Source organism: Clarias gariepinus, chromosome 5 (assembly GCF_024256425.1).
Source record: "Clarias gariepinus isolate MV-2021 ecotype Netherlands chromosome 5, CGAR_prim_01v2, whole genome shotgun sequence".
Classification (NCBI taxonomy): domain Eukaryota; kingdom Metazoa; phylum Chordata; class Actinopteri; order Siluriformes; family Clariidae; genus Clarias; species Clarias gariepinus.
The window spans coordinates 29553672-29575309 of record NC_071104.1 but is presented as its reverse complement, the minus strand read 5'-3'; the positions used below and the strand labels follow the sequence as shown (position 1 = coordinate 29575309).

Sequence of the window (21638 nt, the reverse complement as noted above, 5' to 3'; positions counted from 1 at the left end):
CAATAAAAAAAAAAAAAAAATTTTAAGCAAAATTAGAATGCTCACAGGTGACACGGTGGTGTAGTTGTTAGCACTATCGCCTTGCACCTTTAGGGTCCGGGTTCGAGTCCCGTCTCTGTGTGCATGAAGTTTGCATGTTCTCCCCGTGCTTAGTGGGTTTCTTCCGGGTACTCCGGTTTCCTCCCACATGCCAAAGATATGCTAACTGGGCTAATTGTCATTCTCAAATTGCCCGTAGTGTGTGTATGTGTGTGTGCCCAGTGATGGATTGGCACCCTGTCCAGGGTCGTGCCCTAAGTCTCCTGGGATAGGCTTCAGGTCCCTGAATACAAGATAAAGCGGTATAGAAGATGAGTTAGTGTTATTGATTATTGAGTAATTCTGGAACTAAACATACACCAACGTGTGACAATGTCGCACAGAAATCACAACCTCAAAACAAGTGGTACTGACAACAGTGGATAGACACACACAGTCCTATAGACTCACGACCTCTACATTAGATTGGAGCCTACACGATCCTACTGCAAGCAGAACTCATGCTCACTGTTATTACATCAGCCGTATTAATCAGCCAGAGCTGTAATTATGCCACGTCTAACATATAATCTGCCTCCCGCATGCTGGGATGAAATTAGCTCACTAGTGCTGCATTTGGAAAGGTGGGGTGAGAATCCAATCGACAATAAACACGCTTCTCGTTAGTAATAGATGTGAGCTGCTACAGTGCCGCATGAATCTGCAAGGTCGGCAAAACGAGCTTGTCTGGCAGCAATATGTGTGAGTGAACACTCGAATTGTGGAGAGGTTAAAAAGGTGATGAAGACAGAATTGTTTCTTGATGATATACGGCAGAGAGAACAGCAAAGCCCATAACGACCCTGTGTGGGATGAATGGGCCGAATCCTCCATAAAGGTCTCATCAGGGTGAAAAAAAAAAGCAGTATAAACACTGTACACACTACTGTATATGGTCTGGTATATAAACAACTGTAGCGATTGGAAAACCTGTATTTATAGTATCTGGGGCGAGAAGTGCTATGTGGAAGGTAAAGGGAATATACTGCAAAGTACGACTGAGTTGTTGTTTTTTGTGCATTTTCTCCCCAAACAGGTCAACAACCAATTCCCACCCACCAACCAGCTCTCTATCATATCAGAGCCAGCCAACTGCCAGCAACGGTAAAAAGTGTGATTTGCCCTCTTGCTCATACTGTATATGAGCTCAGAGGTTCCTGGGATCCTCTAATGCGACGGTAAGTGATTGGTTAGAAAGCAGACCACCGCACCCATCCAAACAGCGTGGCCAATCTGGCTCTTTGGGCTGTGGTGATAGGGTAAATTCTGAATTCTCAGCAGAGTGAGAGACTGACCCACTCCAGTTTGTTTGATTTATATACAATCTGAACCGATACTCTAAGGAAGTTTCCTAAAGAGAATCATTACTGGTGATGAGACACGGATTCATCACTAAGAGTATAGTAGAGTATGGAACATAAGCATCCTCAATCACCGACCAAGAAAAAGTTCAAAAGTCAACCATCAGCTTTATCAAAATTCATCAATGCTTACAGTTCAAGGGCCAGGGTTCAAGATTCTCAAGGGCCAGTATTGGATCGTTATCAGGGAAAATGCTCAATAGTGAGAGGCTTATTAAAAGCTGAAGCCTAAACTGGTGTCCAAGGGCGTTGTGACCTCACATGACAGTCTATCTGCACACACACTTCTGCCCACACTGTCGTCATTCTGCAAAAACTGCATTTTACAGTAAGGTGTTAAAGCATCCTCCCTTTGGTCCTGATCTTACACCATCAGACTTTCATCAGTTTGGTCTCCTGAAAGCAGCCCTACGAGGAAGAGGAGTCACTTGTGATGAAGAAGTGAAAACAGCAGTGCATTCATGGTTCGGAGCTCAGCCAAAAACATTTTTATGAGGGTATAAGTGTATTGAATATCAAATTGAATTGCCTGTTTTTTCTAAAAGTATCTTAAAATAAATTTGACTCTCTCTCTCATTCATCTTATTTCATGCCTTGGCATGAGAGGTGACTTTAAACCCGAGGTTCTTACTGAACCGTGACTTTTGTTTACCGTTACAACCCTAGTTGATATCCAGTTTTCACTAGTACATGTGATTTGGGATGGAATGGTATTTTTATCCGATGTACAGTAGATGGACAGAGAAAGTGCTTTATATTAATAAACAGCCACATTTTTAGCAGGTCAGGGTAATAAAATAACTAAAATATTCAGGACTCTATTAAATTAATTTGAAAACGACTACTGGCATTTCTAAATATTAGCATGCAAAATCAATCTGTCATATTTATAATTCTATTAAGCTGTAAAATAAATGAATAAAACTAAAGTTCATGTTTCTCTTGCCACCTCATTTGTAAATCAAGCCACATGGAATCTGATCCCTAGTGTGGAAACTCCTCTGTCGAAAGAACACAATAGCTGCATTTAGAAGCACTAATGCATTTAGGGCTCTAAATAGGTGCGTTAATAAAGGAGGACTTTTTAAAGCGGCCCCGTCCTATTTGGCAACGCTCGCCTCTATTCTGATTTAACAACTACCTAATGTCCAAACAAATCCAACGTTACATCTTTCAATCGGCCTGAACGAGCAAACCGGTCCAACATTCCTTCCTTGCATCAGTTTTTAACCTCTGACAAAACTCATTAGACCACCCCGCTGCATTTTCTAAGCGCTCGGCTTGACTGAAAAGATAAATTAGACCGACTCAGGAACTCCATTATCCCAATCACGCCTTCAAATTCTTGTGCAGAACACCGACGGGGATTCGGGTTGCACAGGAAACCCTAGCACATTGTGTTTTCTCGGGCTGCCTGTGTCAGCTACACCGACTGCATGCGAGTGTGAGTGTGTGTGAAAGGACGCTCGGAAACCGATAGCGTTCACTGAAAACATCTGCACCGAGCGGCTTTGGGAGGCGAGATTCGCGCAGAGCCCGTTTTCTCTGGTTGAACTCCGGAAAACAGACAGAGCTTCAGTGTTTCTGTCCCAGCGCAAAGATGACACAATTGTTTTTGCAGTCGCCAGCTACACAGACCTTCTTTTTTTTTTTCAAAAGCACATTGGGCATGGACATGAAAGGCACAGCATTTGTACGCCTCTGGGTTTTCCGACGATTTTGTAGAAACTGACCAAAAATAGAACTGAGAAAAAATACCCTACAGAACCACACGCTTGATTTAAAAAGGCCAGCGTCCAAAGCCGCACTAGATGTGTACTGGGTTTTAATCTGGACTGAACTCTACGCCTAAATAACACACATCTACATAATTGGAGGTATTGACTGGCCTGCAGAGGCCAGGGTTTGGATGAGCAGTGCCAGAGAAAGTGCTCTGTCTCAGCACTGACCCAAACCTCCAGGGCTTCATGCACGCTTGGCATTATGGGAAGAGACAGGCAGCCTGCTGCTCTCAGAGGCTCTACTTTGTCTGAAGACCACACACCAGCCAGTTCAATAGACTCTTTAATTCTAAACCCCTCCACTGGCTCGGCTTACATACAAAGATTTCGGTCAATTGAAATGGATTTATTCTAAAACACTGATAACAAAAAAACCTGCCGAGATGTTGGAGACGCTCATATGTTCAATTTTACAATTATAGTACGAATCCAAAATATAATATTATATAATTAGTATAATATTCAGTATCCAGAATGTTTTTTTTATTATTAGCAGATCATTAGTGATAGCGCCTGCCCTTTAACCTTATGGTTTTTACTGTATTTCTCCTTCTAAGGTGTTAAATTCTCCCTACTTTGTGTTTTTAACAAACTGTGGCCTCCAGGGCCTGGGTTCGATTCCTGCCTCGGGTTCGTCCCACCATTAAGTTTGGATGTTCTCCTTATGCTCGAGTCCGGATACTCCAGTTTCCTTCCACAGTCCGAAGATATGCAGATTAGGTTAATCGCCCAGAGATGGTCGGTAAGTGAGTAAAGTATCATCATCAATCAGATTTTTGTAATGCATGCCATAAATGCAACACGACTGCTGGCTAGCAAACATGTGGACATGATTACGAACATAATGTGCACTGCTGAAATGTCTTACAGGTAGGTGATATTTCATATCACTATTCACTAATAGAAATTAAACTTAAAAAATCTAGAAATTATTTCACATGTATCTGGATAAAAGAAAAAAAAGGTAGAAAAAAAAAAGATCCCGTGTGGGGCGGGCTGTGGTGCTGTGTGTATTCTGGTGGCTTTACATCATGGCCTGCATTGACTTGTACCTCTATGGAGTGAAGCAATGACTCACTGTCACTCACATATTCTCTATACCTTATCATACACAGTGTCACAGGAGGCCTGGGGCTTAGACACACTCACACGCTCAATCATTGGAAACTTCAAATAGCCTAATCTGGGATGAAACCAGTATACTCTGATGAAATCCACCAAGTGCACAGACCTGAGCCCGGACTCGACCATCATCCCCGAGGGTGTGAGGCCACAGTGCTAGACACTATGGTGTATATACTGTACTTATGAACTGCATTATGGTATATCTAGTCAATTGACATACACTACTTGACCTCTTTTTACTACTACTAATGATAATAATACTCCTAATAATGAAGGAACGTCAGTTGAAGCTAACTTCTAATTACATTCTAATCTATTCAAGTCTTTCCTTTTAGATTTGCTGAATTTTCCGTTAAGGGCATCAAAGGCACTGCTATAAAGAAGAGGAAGGCACTGCATGTTCACATCTCGAAAACTTTTATAGGATTGTTAAAAAGGCTTTGGACTCTCATCTCTTGCTCGTAAAGGAATCATAGAGCACATGTGTTGGAAAATTACAATCTAGGGCATGGGGAATAAACTTGTGTGTGCTCTCTCTCTCTCTCTCTCTCTCTCTCTCTCTCGGATTCTCTCGCTGCTTTATAAAATGACGGATTGATAGCATTCCCTAATACCCCACTTTCATACATATAGATAATACAGACCGATTACTGTTTCACCACCTGTGCGAAATAACACTACTGCAAATGAAGCAGTATTAAATGTAATGTAAGACTCAGATTTATCTGTTCTTAAATAATCTACCACGACTAAAAGGAAGTCACAATTTAGACAAGAACCTAGCACAATGTGTAGGACATTGCTTTTGTCCTACATGGAGTAATTCATCACAGGAGAGAACCAGAGGAACAGACGCAAATAGTTTTAGTCGGCTCATGTAAAAACCTCAGAGCAGGTCAGTCAGACTCTTAGTTCAGGTTTGTAGCTTTGCTTTAAGAGATAGCAGCTGAGAAAGTTACGAATCTGGAGTAAGATCACAGAGCTTGATGAAAACGGCTATATTCGAGAAACATGGCTTTAAAATAATAAGGACCGGGGGGGGGGGGGGGGGGGTAACTAATCACCAGCTGTTCAGACCATGATTAATTTATAATCTCTCAGGGATAAAATGCCCAACTGTGACTAACAGCGGAAATTACAAGTGCCCATGAAGAACAAGAATGCAAGAAAGCTGATGTTAGGAGCTAGTTATAATAATAATAATAATAATAATAATAATAATTGTTTTTGTTTTTTTTAATTTTCAGGTCATATTGTTGACCATGATGCGATTAAAAATCAATTCCTCACACACCACAATGTTTGATTTCTATAACCTGCATTATGACCGCTTGGTGGTTTTAGATGAAGGTCAAGAGCTTCAATAAATGCTCATGTCCAACAACAGAACAGTGACAAAAATGTGACTGCAGTGACCATAGCAAAGAAAAAATGAGAAAAAAGAAAAATAAAAATAATAAGCGTTCTGTGAGCAGAAACACTTTATTGATGAAAAAGGCTGGAGAGCATGTGTGTGCCTGGTGGCTATCAACTATTCTTCCCAGTCTCCACATACCTTTAAATTTTACATGAAAGAAACGGTATGTACCAAAAGTTTTGCAAGTCTTTTATTGAATCCCAATAGCCCCACAGGATCACACAGAATTTGTAATGGCGGTCTTTTGAACTAATGGTGCACCATGAATATTTTGCAGGTTTTGCAACCCTGGACACCAGATACAGACAGTGTAGTTAAAAGAAAGCTGACGGGGATTTGAAAAAACAAAAAAACAAAAAAACAAACAAAAAAAAAACATGCATAAACCTATTGGAAGACTGGTGGGTTTCCTCCAGGTATTCCAGTTTCCTTGTATAGTCCAAAGACACGTGGTGTAGGCTGATTGGTGTTTCCAAATATATGCCTAAGGTGTGTGATTGGGGATTTGACTGTGTGTATACTGTAAATGCGTTAGGTTGGCACCCCATCCAGGGTGTACCCCCATCATGCTTGTACAAGTTGAAAAAGCAAGTCATTACTTTTTACTCTATACATCGAAGAACCAGTAAATTTTCCTCTCCATAATGAAAACATCCAAATTTTTCACACTGTTAGACTTGACTATAGTAGTAAAGCAAACAAGTCCCTAACTTCTGCTGTGTCACACAAGGCTTCCACACTGTGACTCCTACATCTCCTCAAGTAAATCAGTCAGTGATGAGGACCTTTCCTTTAATGTGACACTAAAAAAATGATGAAATGATGAAAAAGACAAGGGGCAGAAGAGCTCCTGGTATTGATCAGGTGAAGGGAAAATAAAAAGACAGTGAGTACCCATAACCCAGGATCTTCCTCTCACCCTCTCTCTTTTCTCAGATTAGCGATTCCTAGCTTCTCTGCTAAGCTCTCAAAACACTCCCCTAAAGCCACCATTGTGCAAGGTTTCTCCTTTCTCGAAAAGAAGGCATAAGAGAGACAGATCTAGGGATTTGGGGATTTTTTCATTCTTTCCATTTGAGAAAGATGGCACTTTATCTAGATGCACACACAAGCATGACTGTAAGCAGACTCCGAGAACAATGCTGGCTCAGGCAGAATCTTCCCCAATTGATAAAACAAAGGTGGCTGATTCCCTTAACAGGATTCTTGGTGCACGGTGCATGACGATTCGTCTCTAAACCAGCGCAGGGACTTTGGATTACGATACAAAAGCAAAAATATCTTGAAAATGGCACAGAATGTTCTTTTACAAACTCCAGGAGGAGGCCTCAGACTTGCGAAAGTAGCCAAATGGTTGTGTACTGTAGATCTTGACCAAGGTTGTTTGTGCATATACCTGAAAAACTATCTGAAATAAAACCCAGACGTGTAATTTCATCTTCGCTAATGCAATCAGTGTGGATACCCGGCAATAATGTCTTTGTTAAATAAATTAATGCAGGGCTTTAATCCTTAAAGGACCAGTTCACATTTCCATGAGAGATGAATATAATTTTCTGTCGCTTATATAAACGCGTCACCGCGATCCCATCTGCTGTGAGACAGGATGATCATATCTTTAAGCTGTCTCTTGATGACATTAAGCACAATGCAAATGCCTTTCATTTTAAATCCGCGACGCAGCACAATTCAATTTGGGACTGTACTTTGTGTCTCTGCCATCGTACACTTATCTTCTTATTTCCCAAGTGCGAATTTGTATGTACAAATTTTACATCCAGGTAATAACCGAAAGATTAGCTACAGTCTACTGGCGAGAGAAAGATGTGTTTGGGTTTAATCTTGGTACTCAAATATCTGTAATAAAAACTGAATTAACGGTGGGGGGGTATGGGGGGGGTGGGGGTTTGGACGATGGAACAGTGCTATTTAAAAAAAAAAATTAATGCACGGCAAAAATCTGGAGAATCTTACAACTGTTTAAATTCAGTAAATGCTAGTGTATAAGGGATTAATTTTAAATTAACATATGCTATGTGATCAGAGGGCGTTTTTAAAAAGAAAAAAATTTCGGTCCGTCCACATGCCATCAGCACATTGGGCAACAGATACTCCTAACAAATATCCCGAGATCTATCCGTCGTTTCTGGGGCATTTACTTTTCAGTTTACGGGGCATTTACGGGTTTCCAGCTCAATGCCTAATGGAGATCATGCACACACTACACTCAATTTGGGAACACCAATTAGCCTAATCCACATACCTTTAGACTATGGGAGGAAACTAGAGTACCCAGAGGAAACCCACCAATCACGAGGACCAAATGCACCAAGCATGAGGTCCAAACCCAGCAAGCACGAGGTCCAAACCCACCAATCACGTGGTCCAAACCCACCAAGCATGAGGTCCAAACCCACCAAGCACGAGGTCCAAACCCACCAATCACGTGGTCCAAACCCACCAAGCATGAGGTCCAAACCCACCAAGCACGAGGTCCAAACCCACCAAGCATGAGGTCCAAACCCACCAAGCACGAGGTCCAAACATGCACACAGACCCTAAGGGACCCTGGGAGTGCAAGGTGATCGTGCTAACCCCCAGGCCACCATGCCACTATCTGAGGGGTAATACACATGTATCTGTATCACCTGTTTATCTGTTCATTTCTCAGGAAAGATATATACTGTACAGGTTATATTCACTAATCCAGTGAACAAAACAAACTAAGCCTTCATGAAAGTATAGCACTGCTGATAGTATAAAACAGGCTTAAACCGAAATCTTTGCAGATTAAGACTAAAAAAAAAGTTGTATTTGCAAATCTTTTTTCTTTTTTTTGTCCTGCAAGCTCTTTATGTCTGTTCACGTGTTCACACCCACATGGCAATAAAAAAAAAAAAACTTGGGATGAGTCCCAATGCTCGTCTCTAACTTCTATACCAAGACAATGCTGTTTTAAAATATCACCAGAATATTCTTCATGGACTTCTGAGGACTCAAAAAATGATAAGTTACATTCAATAGTGCAAATCAAAGAAATACCCTAAACTTTCCTTTAATACACAAGTCTCTGGCATTTTTTTAAACAAAGGCAGCCATTGTTAAGATTAGCAGCATCCAAATCGATACAAAAATGCATGTGGGAAATGAAAATCTCAGTCTCCAGATTTAACCTTTATTTACAAACTGCGGTGTGAATTAAAGGTGGCATCCACTAGCGCCAGTGCGAGAGAAAAAAGACGAAAAGGTTCTGCATTAAACAGCACCGGAGTCCACTGGAAGCAAGCATTAATTAAACTGAACTGAATGCTTTAATCCTCTCTGAAAGAGCATTCCATAAATATTCATTGTTTTGTTCCGATGACTTAAAAGCTACAGTTTTACAGAAAACAGTGTATTTATATTTTTTAAAAAAACAAACAAAAAACATGCTTTCATAATTTGCTGTATAACATAACTTTTATTTTTTAAAATGCTGTTATATAGCTATATAGAATAGCAATAAGGTAAAAATATTCATTATTATTAATAATTGTCTTCATTTTTGGTAAATTTTACATTTTCCCTATATTTCCCAGCAAAAACAATGTTTAAAGCAGTAAGTGAACATATTTGCAATTGATGCCTACTACAAATCAACAGCAGCATTAAACGTATACAGAGAGAATAACACACAATCACATCATCTCACACACACACAGGTCACTAACAAGCTGCATGTCTGTGTATGTGTGTGTGTGTGTGTGAATCTAGAATCGTGTGTAAACCTAGAAGCGTGTATGAGTGTGTGTGTGTGTGAATCTAGAATCATGTGTGTTTAAATCTAGAAGTGTGTGTGTGTGTGTGTGTTTTAACTCACTGTCTCTAAAGGTTCAAAGTTGAGGTTGCAGGTTTGTCCCAGTTCTACTGCAAGATCCTCGACTTCCTGCAGCCTAAAACAGAGAGAGAGAGAGAGAGAGAGAGAATGTGAGGCCACATGCTAAAACTACCAGATTACCGAACAGTCTCACCTCGAATAAGCACACAGCAAAGCAGGGATATTCGCACAAGCATTTCACACAAGTCTCCCACTCCAGTCATGGTTGGTTATTCTTACTCCGTCTTTGTGGCTTGGAAAACATTTCTGCTCTCATTAAGATGATGAACAACCTGAGAGAGGAGGCACAGTGAGTCACCGGGCCATGAATCTGCCCCGGCTGGGAGCTTTGGTACTGGGCAACAGGTTGTTTTTTAAACAGCTCACATGGGCGACAATCAGCAACAAATGAGACGGCTCCTCAACACGACAACCTGGATGGGGAACGTCAGCAAAAACACGCCAGTCAGTTTCCATCACTGAACAAACAGAGTGAGAGCAACCTAGGGGATTCAACTCAAGAAGAGCCAAGAGGAAGTTTCCTGGACACTAGCTCACACCGTATGGATTTTTAGCTGCAGACTTGTGCAAAAAGTTTTAGTGTGAATGAAGTTTGTCTTTTTCTTCAACCATCATGCATTAAAGTGGGAGGAAAAAATCTCTACGGTTGTCTATTGTCAGTAACAAGATAGCCAGCTCCCTCACTGGCAAAACTGTGAGTGAGCCCACTCCCTTGGCTGAGAAGCAACTGGGAAGAACTAATGGTAGTGCTTACTGTACCTTCATACATTTCAAGAAGCCACTTATCGCCAGGAAAAAAAACATTGGGGACAGACTGATATTCTGCTAAAGGTATAGGGATTGGACTACTGAGGACTGGAGTAAAGTCGTTTTGCCTGATGAACCTCCTTTATGATTTACTGGGGCATCCGGAAAAAAAGTGGAGGAGAAAAGATGATCACTACCATCCAATAGTAAAGCATCCAACAGTCATGCCAACAGTAAACAATCCTGAGACTACTCATGTGTGTGGTTGCTTCTCAGCCAAGGGAGTGTTTTCACTCACAATTTTGCTTAAGAACACAGCCATAAATAAAGAACGGTACAAAAACATCATCCAAGAACAGTTCATCAATCAACAGTGCCTTTTGAGCACAATGGAACACCGTGCCATAAGTAGGTAATACCCAACTGGAAGGGGGAACAAAACATACAAAGTTTAGGTAGATGGGCAAAAAACTCCCCAGAACTTAATCCCATTGGGAACTTGTGATTAATCTTCAGGAGGTGGGTGGACAAACTAAAACCTACATATTCAGACAAACTTCAAGCACTCATTATGCAAGAATGGGCTGCCATCAGTCAGGACGTGGCCCAGAAGTTGATTGACTTTAAGCCAAGGCGAATTGCAAAGGTCTTAAAAATAGAAGGTTCACCACTGTGACCACCACAGGACTTGATGTATTTGGAAATACATTCTCAAAACTTTTGGCCATGGCTGTACAATAAAACCCAGTTACGGTAAACAAGTCCTACTTAGTGGATGTCATGGGCTGAGCTCAGGGTTAATTAGACCAACCAAGGTTCAAAGCTGTGGTGAAAAGGTGATTTGGATTTCCTTATTTGGGGATATACAGTATATATTTATGATTTTAGTTTAATGTCAAATGATTCATCAACATGATTTTTTTAGCTTGAGTGACGGAGATCGCAGAAGCTCAGATTTTTTCAAATATGTTTGATTTTCCCTGTGATTAATCACGGAGTGTGAACAGAGCTGAGAAACAGACGATGAGAGTCCAAGAAGACATGAAAGTCATCTGCTGTCATGTGCAGCAGATACCTGAATCCAGTTAATCATCCGTCCATTGGGGTGGAACAAAACGGAAGCATGATAATAAAGCTCCTATAAATTTCTTTTTAGATTTTCACACTGAAACTGATGTAAGAAACTGAAAAACAGACATCATTTCAGCTGCACAGTATAAAAATAACTACTACCTCTAGTTCTTTTTTGCAGAACAGGCAATCCTTACTGCCTGCATCGTCCCAACCAACACTTTCTCTTCATTTTTCCTTTGTTTCATTTTATTTCTTATATTTGTTTCTCAAATAAAGTCAAAGAATTATATGAGAAAGGAGATAAAGGAATCTGGCAAGCTTGACCAGGGATCATGTTGTGTGTGACCCTTATCTGGCAGTGTTCATGTAGTGTGCACACTCCTACATACACCCCTACAAACACCTGAGCGCGAGTGATTAACGTCGAGTAGTGTGTGAGCCGGTCAGCGATTTTGTGCAGCGTGCACATGGGCTTAAGGGACTTGAAGGGGAGAGAGGGCAGCACCTTTTGGCTCTAGATGCCCCAAGCGCACACTAACCAGAACAGGAAAGTGAGCAATAAAACAAATGGGGCAGGAAGGGGGCTGGTTTACCGTTTTATCCAAAACAGCATAAAAATAGGACAGGATACAACCCAGGGACAGACATAGGGGACTTGCTAAAATGTTCTTTTGTGATTTAAATAATGAAAAAAAGACGTCTAGACTTTTAGATTTTGTATTGACCAGATTTAAACGAAGCTGTTAGATTTTCCCCTAATGAGTACAGCTGAGAATCACAGGTACAATGTTTTGATTTATTTGATTTAAATAGATTGTTGGACTATTGCGAATTTAGATTCAATTCGATTCAAAAGCAGTAAATGTTTATTGTCTGATTTGTCTCTTATAGGTGTTAAAGTTTTAAAAACTCCTAAAAGTATCTAATATTTATTGGAATGCTGTGTAACATCTGTCGTTTATGTATATATTATGTATAAACGTCACATCTCATACAACACAATAAATCTTTGGCTGCCTAACCTACCGCACCACACTCCACTTTAATAGGTGGCAGGATTGCACCAATCGGCCATAATCTTGAAAGTGGAAGAAGCTGTAATGCTCTTGTATAATGCGGTGATGGAAGCTGCTTGCACTTTCTTGGTATGTTTTTCTAAAAATTTGTCGATCTTAGACAAAATGTGAGTCGAAAACTGACAGATTGATCGACTAAATGATAATGATCTGATCAGCAAACGATCGGTTTAATCGCGCAGCTCTAATAATGTGACATCATATAAGAAAAGCCCCTGCCCTGGGTTTGTTGCTCAGCTCTGTTGTGACATGAAATGAGCAGAAGCACTAACAGAGACACTAAAGAAACAAATATATATGAAAATACGGAACCTTTAAAAGTCCTTGATTTTGAACCCTACTTCAGAACCTTAACACTGAGTGGGCTTGAATGGATGAAAAGAGGACACAAAGCAAGAACCACTCACTAAAAAGAACAGGCTCATTTGGTTAATCAATAAATCCTAAAGATGAGGCTTTGAAGAGGTGAACCTTGATGCAGATGCTAAGCTAATGAATACGCACTCATCAGAGGGGGAAAAAAAAAACACACTCCTGAGTGTACGCTGAAAGAGTCTCATCTGAAAAATAAAATACAGTACAAAATTACTTTCACGTTTCATTGTTTAGGTATTGAATTGGATTGTCATAGCTGGAGACGGTAAAGCATGATCACAAAATAGCTCATGAGTCACGAGCGCACCAAACCCTGCTGGGTTCCTAAAATAGACCTCTAAAGCATCGAATGCCAAGAAACAGGGCATGTTTTAAAACTTTGGCTTAACCTGATTGAGTAGCATAAATATTGATGGGTAAGATTAGACACGGAGTCTATATGACACCGCAGACCATAGAAGGCTCTTTTAAGGGAAAGACTTTGAACAGCGATCTGCTGCGGTTATATGGCAGGGGCCTCTGGCTCACTCTGGCATCGGGAGCCGGTTTGCAAAACGCGACCGGGGAAGTGTGCCTCAGTAAATGACTTCATGCCTGCACAGAAATGGAGGTCTAAATGTAGCACGCTCCGGCACGCTGCTTCGACAGAGTGTGACAGTACGGTTCAATTAAACAGCTCGCATCTCAATTGCTCTTCCTTTCTCCTATTCTTCATCTATCTTTCTCCATCGCGCACATGCACAACAGAATTACCGGCATGTGTGCGATAATAAACGTTATCGCCATCAAAGCCATTTATTGCAGATTGTATCAGGTTTTAATCGCAGCCCTATCCTAGCCTGCTGCATTCTTTAATTAAGATTTTTCAAACCTACTGTGTGGATGAAACGGCTTTGATGCATAACAGTCATTAGTGAAAGCTTGCGATGGGTCATGCCCCATACAGAGCAGAAAGGAAGTAGATGAGGAAATAGCTAGGGGGGAAAACTCCTCAATTTCTCCCTGTGTAAAAAGCTCTGCCTATAATCGCTTCATACCCTGCCTGCAGATACATCAACAGCTGCGTGAGACTGGAAGGAGCCGACATAAGTGAAGAGGTTTGGCAGCGAACACGGACCGGCGCTTGACCTGATGCTCTGTGTGTCAAGTGAAGAGGGTGGTGTGTTTGTGAGCCAAGGTCAAGATGCACAGGAGAAGCAGCTCAGGGCGTAGAGGCCAGAGAAACACTACAAACCGTTCAGCAGGAGACAGCGGAGAAAGGAAGTGCTGAGCTTACAGTAGATCAGATTAGCACATGCTACAAATATTAGCGCCACACTAATCTCTTCGAAATGCATGACATTTAAACCGTTAATTTCTTCCATTTAGAATCAAAGGATAATGCTGAAAATAAACTAACCTTTATTGCACAAATTGCAAAGAACAAAAGCACAAACTGTGTCAATTAATCCGAAATTTCAAGTATAAATACCAAGCGCGTGAGAAAAATCTTGAATCGGTAGGTGTGCATTTATTTAAAGTCTTAAATCCGTTGATATTTTAAAGATTTCAGTTGGACGTGGTTTCTCAGTCATATGGGGTTTTTTCCCCGCTCTCATTAGGTTTGTTTGGAATAACAGTAAATCGTATAATAACACAGCGTCGTGTAAGCACCTCGACGGGAACAATCTGACCCGATCCACCTTGATCGGAATGAATTTTTAATAGAAATGCGAGAGGCAGTGTAAACATTAAAAAATCTGTTTAATATTAGTCATGCCAAAACTTGTTTCTCTAATGTTGGAATAAATATACTTTTTCCGCACATGTTTGCCCTGCATGGGGGTAACGTTAGGTGACGTGAGTTTTCTGGAAAGATATTTGGCTTCCATTACTAATCAGTAAGCGCTTTGAGAACAAGTCTCTCTCATCTGGGTTCATTTTCATCCACGGGGTTCATGTGTGGGGAAAGAGCACTGATTGGTTGGCGATTTCACGAATAGGAAAGCATTTAACCAATCAAAGTTGAGACATAATTCTATAGGAATTAATCATAATGCAGAAGGCGTCACGCTAAGAAAACAACTAAGATTTGAAATGACTGGAACTGGGTTCGAGCACATGTTCAAACCCTGGAAAAGGAAGATTAAGGAAGATTTTGAGAGCCGCAGAGTTAACAGGGCCCCTAAGCAATTGAAAAGGTTTTGCCTGGTCAAGGGTGGGGGCCAAGTATATTAGTTTTTTAAGGGGAAGAACCTATCGCAGGACCCTCCTATGATGGACTGCATCCTGGATGTACAGGATGCACCGTGACAAAGCCATTAAAAAAACAAATGGCATTTAGACTAGACGCATTCGTGTTTATTATTACGCTACACTGCTAGTAGGTAAATGGATGGCTGTATCACATAACGTTTTACAGTCATTTTTTAATCCAGTAGTTTTTTTTTTTTTTTTACAAGCCTCTGCTGTCATTGTGGCACAACACAGGAAACTTAATGTGCCATTGTCTCTCTGTGGCCTATGCTTCGGATGAAGGGCATATTTTACCCTGAACTGCATTACACGACAGAGCATCCCGTGACCTTTTCTGTGCTTGCATACTGCCCTTCAAACATACAACTCTTGAACGTTTTTTAAAAGAAGAATCACCGCATCATTTTACTAGCTCACGGTGACTTTCATGCTACACAAAAACATTTCACAAACTTTAAATGGTCCTATTTGCATTTTTTTCCTTCCCTTTAACATCCATCCAAGCTCACAGATAATCCTTCAGCGATCATAATGAGGGTCTGAATGCTTCTCGTGAATCTTTCCAAGAGCTAGTCGGATAGAAGACGTGCCTGCATTCGTTCTGTTACGACTCCAATTTCACATCTACAGTAAGTCTGCCCCAAACCACAGCATCTGCCATTTCAATCATCCACCCAGCTTTTCTTTCCTAAAACAACTGCATATTTGTAAAAACAGATCAGCCACAGATTATTCACTGGACGTGAACAATGTTCGCCATTCAAATAATAATCTGCTTAAATTGGGGTAATGGGCTAGGGGTTTTGAAATGAATGATAAAGATTTGATATGCATTTCCTTCAGGAGCATTTCCAGTAAAAAAAAACAATAACAAAAAAAACAACGCAGAAGTGGGTGGAACCGTGGAGCATGGTGTAGTTTAATCTCCACACATCTCCAGAGGTTCCAGCTTGTATTGAGAGCTCGGGTTACTGTCTGTTTGGACTTATGCACGCTCGCCCTGCAATTGCGTGGGTTTCACCTGGTTTCTCCGGTATCTTCTAACTTGCCAAAAACATACTGATAGGTGGACTGGCTGCTCTAAATTGTCCCTGAAGTGTATAACCAGGATATTAAACAGGAAAAAGTGGCTACTGAATAGTGAATGCATCCCCTAGAAGTAACTCATTACACCAAAAGGACCTTAATGCACTGGCAGTGTGATGAGGTTCAAGACGTGAGCTTCTGCACTTTTGATCGGACGATCATCAGGTATCGTTGATAATCAGTGGATTTCCTGTGCATTCCAAGCAATCAATTTTGAAAAAGGGCAATCAATTGTATTTGTAAAAAAAATCTTAAAACACCTTATTGTGCATGTTTTTTGTTCTGAGCCCCAAGGCAACTCCTGTGTAGCGGAAACACACAAAGTTAAGCATTTGGCTGCTTTGTAGGGGTATTGCGGTCATTTCTGGTTGTTCCACATATTTTGTGTATTTACAATAACCTATCACGTTGATTGGCTCTGTTAAGTGACACGTATAGCTACGCTCACTTTAAGGGGAGAAGCGCTGTATTCGTCCCAAAAAGCGATGGATGCTTGAGATAATATACTGTAGCAGAAGTCAGGCAAAAGACAGTGGGACTGGCAAAGTTTCATTAAATTCTGTCGAGCCAGTCTTGCATGATGCTGTAACAAAATCGGCTGGACAGACATACAGATATACAGACACATTTTTTTCTGAGACTGGTTTCAGGGCCCCCTGTGTTTAAAACGTAAAGATATAATTAAAAAAGGAAGTTCCGACCAGGTGGCACGGTAGTGTAGTGGTTACCACTGTCGCCTTGCAAACTTCAGGGACCAGGTTTGATTCCTGGCCAGGTTCGATTCACGCCTCTGTGTGCATGAAGTTTGCATGTTCTCCAAGTTCTTGGTGGGTTTCCTCCCACAGTCCAAAGACATGTAGGTTAGGTTGACTGGCATTCCCAAACTGTCTGTAGTTTTGTGTGTGTGGGTGCATAGATGGATTGGCACCATGTCCAGGGTGTACCCCACCTTGTGCCCTACGTCTCCTGTGATGGGCTCCAGGCCCCCCCGTGACCCTGAATACAGGATTAAGCAGTATAGGTGAGTTCCGACCAATTTACAGACAAAAGCCTTTTTTTATTTATATAAGTAAACCAGCAAGGAAGGAAAATCTTAACATGAGCAAGATATGCTAAATACTTTAATAAAAAGAGTAAGTACACATGCCATGATAAATACTAGTTGGCCTGCAGTGACGATGTACTTTTGCTTTGACAGCTGTGTTGTGTTTGCAATGTTAATATTTTCAGTAAGAGATGCTTGTGTGAGTAATCCTAGATGATGCACGTATGTGTAATGCACTCTGGCTGCATAAATACTGAATGGTGGTGGGTTTGATTTTCAGGAAACAAGACGTTGTGCAAAAGATTTGTACTGTGCGATTAAACCTATTATTAATCGATCATCGATTGGGTTACTCCACCATGGAGCGGTCACAGACTCCCATCACTTTTTGTTTCAACAGAATGAAGATACTGCAGCAGATCCAGAAGCAGCACAATCACCTGCGCACTGAAACGAAGCCTCTGCATACTTACACACAACGTCAAAAGACATTCCTCATAACTCCCAGCAGTCTGTCTTCGTGAAAATGAATACAATCTGTATCCTGTTTGTGATCACAGCCAGGTTTAATTTAGGTTCGACCCTGGCAAGGTGACTAGAAAAGCGCCTGCGGGCAAAAATAAATAAATAAAAAAAATCAGCTCAGACCGACCTTATTAATATCACACAAACATGATTTATTATTTAGCACTGTTGAATGTCTATGAGAAGTTGAAACAGCCTGATGGATATCTGAGGGACAGGAGGCCATTATTTTTGGCATGTCGTATTGAATTCTACAGAAGTGCACTCAATTTCCACCAGACAGCTGTGGGCCGAGGGAAAGGGGGGGTGGAGATGAGGTGGAGGAGCGGAGTGGGGGGAGGGTGGCAGGTTGAACAGGAGCAATTTCCCCAGGATTCCACCTGGACAAAATTATATTTTAGTTCAGGCATATCGCAGTACCTCAGCATGGCACTAATGGATCGGACTCCATAGGATGCAGAGCGCATGTGAGAAAGGTGAGCTAGCTGGTGCACGTGTGAGTGCATGTGCACATGTGTATGTGTGTGTATGTGTACGTGTGAGCCCGGAGTAATGAGGAAGATAAAGCTTGATTGTTAAAGATGATCTATGAGGCTCAGGTTTGTCGTTCTGTCTGCCCAGAGGGCCTTCAGATGACTGTTTAATTGAACACGGGCGTGATTAGAATTCATTTAGCTCTATGTGGGCTCGTTTTCAGAACGCTGAAGCAACAGTTCAGTCCCGCAAATTGGCCTTGATGGAAAGTTCTCACCTGCAAGACAGAGGGGAGGCAGTGGGAGAGACAGGGCACAGGAGAGGATCCGCTACGTTTTTAAATAGACATCAATCCAATTTAATGAGACTACAAAGTGAAAGGAAGGAGTGTGGAGAAAAAAAAAGAAAGAGAAAAACAAGGTGAGAGTTTTGGATGTGCACTTCACAAACGGCCTGCATCTAATTCAGTCATTAGGATTCTGCTCGGCTTCTCGGGCACCGGCTTGAACGGTTGTTTATTCCAGAAAATAGGAACGTGTCAGGGGAGGAGTCACCAGATGGAGTGTAATTAACCGATTGGCCGCGTTGATGAACGCTACACCGCTGGCAAACAGTTATGCAAGCCTGCCCCGCTCCGCAACTTCTGCTGCAATAACATCTTCCTCAGAGCAGCAAACCACATCAAGAGAGGCGATACGGGACGCAGCAGTGTGAAACTTTTTCCTGAGATTAAAGTGTGAGGAAAAAAAAAACCCACACAGAAACAAGGAGAGACAGATGTTGTCCGTCATCATTTCCAGTTCAACATGATTAGAAGTCTTGATGTAAAAAAAAATTAAGTATTAATAAATTTCTCCCATTCAGCCTCAGTGATCCGGTCATCTACCAACTGTGAAGTGAAAACGCTGGAGCTTGTGCTGAATCGGTGATGGATTGTCAGCTTCACCAGGAAGAACATGACAAGTGAAAGAGGTGGTTCTGTATGGTTCCTCTTGCGTGATAACGTGCAATTACCGTAAGCCTCGCACTTGCAGTGAACTCTTGCAAAGAACGGTTAAATCTTAATCCTGCGGCTGCAAATTGTACACTGCTGTGGATTTGTTTCGGTAGGAAAAAAAAAAAACATTACAAGCAAATCTAGCACTTGATCTGCAATTATAGCAATGCTGCGGCGTTCAAGGTTCCATTAACGTGTTGACGGATGCTTTGCACCGCCGAAGCCCTGAATCCATTAACCTACAGAAACATGTGCTCAAACACCCTCATTAGTTCTATGTCATTTCCTTAGGGATGTAAAAAAAGAAGCACTACAAAAGGTGTAACTTTGTGCTCCACGCATCAAATTCAAGTGTCTATCCATCAAATGTTGGAGCTGGGCTGTAAAATATCGGCTTCAAGTGCACGCCTGTTTAAAAAAGATGAGGTGAAGAGCGAGCGCTAAGCCACAGGCTGAAACATTCTGTCAGATTATCACTCAAATGAACTCGTTAGAGCAAAAACAACAACTCGGAGGTTAAAAGCCGCCCGCCTGGCATATCACTCAATACACGTGAAATGAAGTCATCCTCTCGTCTTCCTGAAGTGGCTTCTCTGTTCCAACGCATTTCATTTGAATCATCGGATAATTAGCGATGCCTTCATCTGCTCAATGAGACGTATTTGCGAACGGGAAATAATAAACCACACTGGCGCTGGACTTAGTCATACTCTACAATTCATTATTATTTTTTTAGAAACCTATTTCACTGCTCTGTCATAACAATGGTGTTCTTCAATCTCTCTCCATGCAACAAAGCAAAAATAATAATGGTATCCCGCTAAGAGCAGGTCAGGAAAATAGGTGACAACAATGAGTCATGAACTTCGTTATGAAATGCCCGAAGAACATTACTAGTGTTAAATTAAAGGGACTGTAACATACTGTAGAGCCCCTGACCCGGAGCAGTTAAGAAATAAATGGGTGTGGTTTTACAGTTAGACTAAACCATGGAAGAGTTACTGTACACTGATCAACCATAACATTAATACCGTTAACATTAAAACTACCTAGATCTGAATTCCCCTTGTGCCTGTGTCTGGGGAGCCCTGGCCCCCTCGGGATGTGGTTCCTTGGCACTTCTGGGGGTGTGTGGTGTCCTGCACTAGGTGTTGACAGTAGATCCTTTGGGAACAGTAGGTTAAGGGGTAAGGTGTCCATAGAGAGGGCCTTTTTTGGGATTTGGGGAATTAGGAGGCCAGTAAACAACTGTGGGCACAACAGGCTATGATGGTGTTCTGGTTTCTTTACTTTTACGGCCAGCATCGGTGGACCTTGTTTTTTCATGATCTTATATGTAATATGTACTTGAATCAATCAATATGTAATCAATATATAATTGAAAATCAATGTAATTCCGCTGGAAGTGGTGGCAATGTTTTAATGTTTAGACATATAGTATTTCATATAGTAAATATTGTGTACATTATATATATATATATATATATATATATATATATATATATATATATATATATATATATAGTATGGTTGAAGGGTCAAGTTGCCACTGTTAGGCCCTTTAGCAAGGCCCTTGACCACATGCCCATATAAAATCACCCCACCGTGGATTTTCCCATAGCCTGGATGAGAAAAAAAGAGGGTTCAGTGTCAAGCTAACAACTGAGCCACATAAAAAAAGGATAGTAGACATCAATCAAATCACAGCCATGTTTAATAATAAAAGTAGAAGCATTTCCATATCCACACTGCAACAGGAACTCACAGGATTTTGGACTAAAGAGCTAAAGAAGGGAAGCACATGAAGCGATGCACCAATCATGTACTGTATAGTGTCCTCTGTACAGGTCTCTGGAGGTCAGCGGATGATCTGAATGTACTGAATGACCAGAGTATCACATCTATGTTATTTTTTGTTTACTTATGTCACCGGCATATCCCAGAACTCAAATCGTGAAAGAGTGGAATCATTTTCACATGTAAATCAATCACATTGTAATCAAAGCTGAAGGGAGTTTTAAAAAAATTCAGTCTGAGACTTTTTTTTCTTTTTGGCCAAGCAGAGTATATGTATAAATTATTTATTAGACATCACAAAGAGCTCCCCAGTTCTCATGGTGTACTAGTGCATGAACCGTGCTTCCACAACAAAATTCTTTTCATTTCTATCAAAATCCTGAGGTTTTTCCAAAAATGAGTTCCACTGAGTTAAATTTTTTCACCACGTGAATTATGTGAATGGTGCCTAAGAATTCGACCCTCACTGCTCAGCCTGAAGGCTTTACAAGAATTTAACTTGAGACTAATGGAGGAGTGAAGACTGGGAATTCCTGTCTCTCACAAGACTAGTGTCCAATTTCATCCT

General features: G+C 41.1%; 1 protein-coding gene across 4 annotated transcripts in view; it reads right to left on the bottom strand.

Moving 5' to 3' along the window:
* adarb1b (adenosine deaminase RNA specific B1b) overlaps window positions 1-21638 on the bottom strand; it is a 185879-nt gene that overhangs the window by 112930 nt on the left and 51311 nt on the right. For 3 of the 4 annotated variants that reach the window (XM_053496119.1, XM_053496120.1, XM_053496118.1), the window contains one exon: window positions 9622-9694. The exons of the other annotated variant lie outside the window; for it this stretch is intronic. The gene's annotated coding sequence lies outside the window, so the exon portion shown is untranslated. The remainder of the gene's footprint in view (window positions 1-9621; window positions 9695-21638) is intronic. 4 annotated transcript variants of the gene reach the window in all.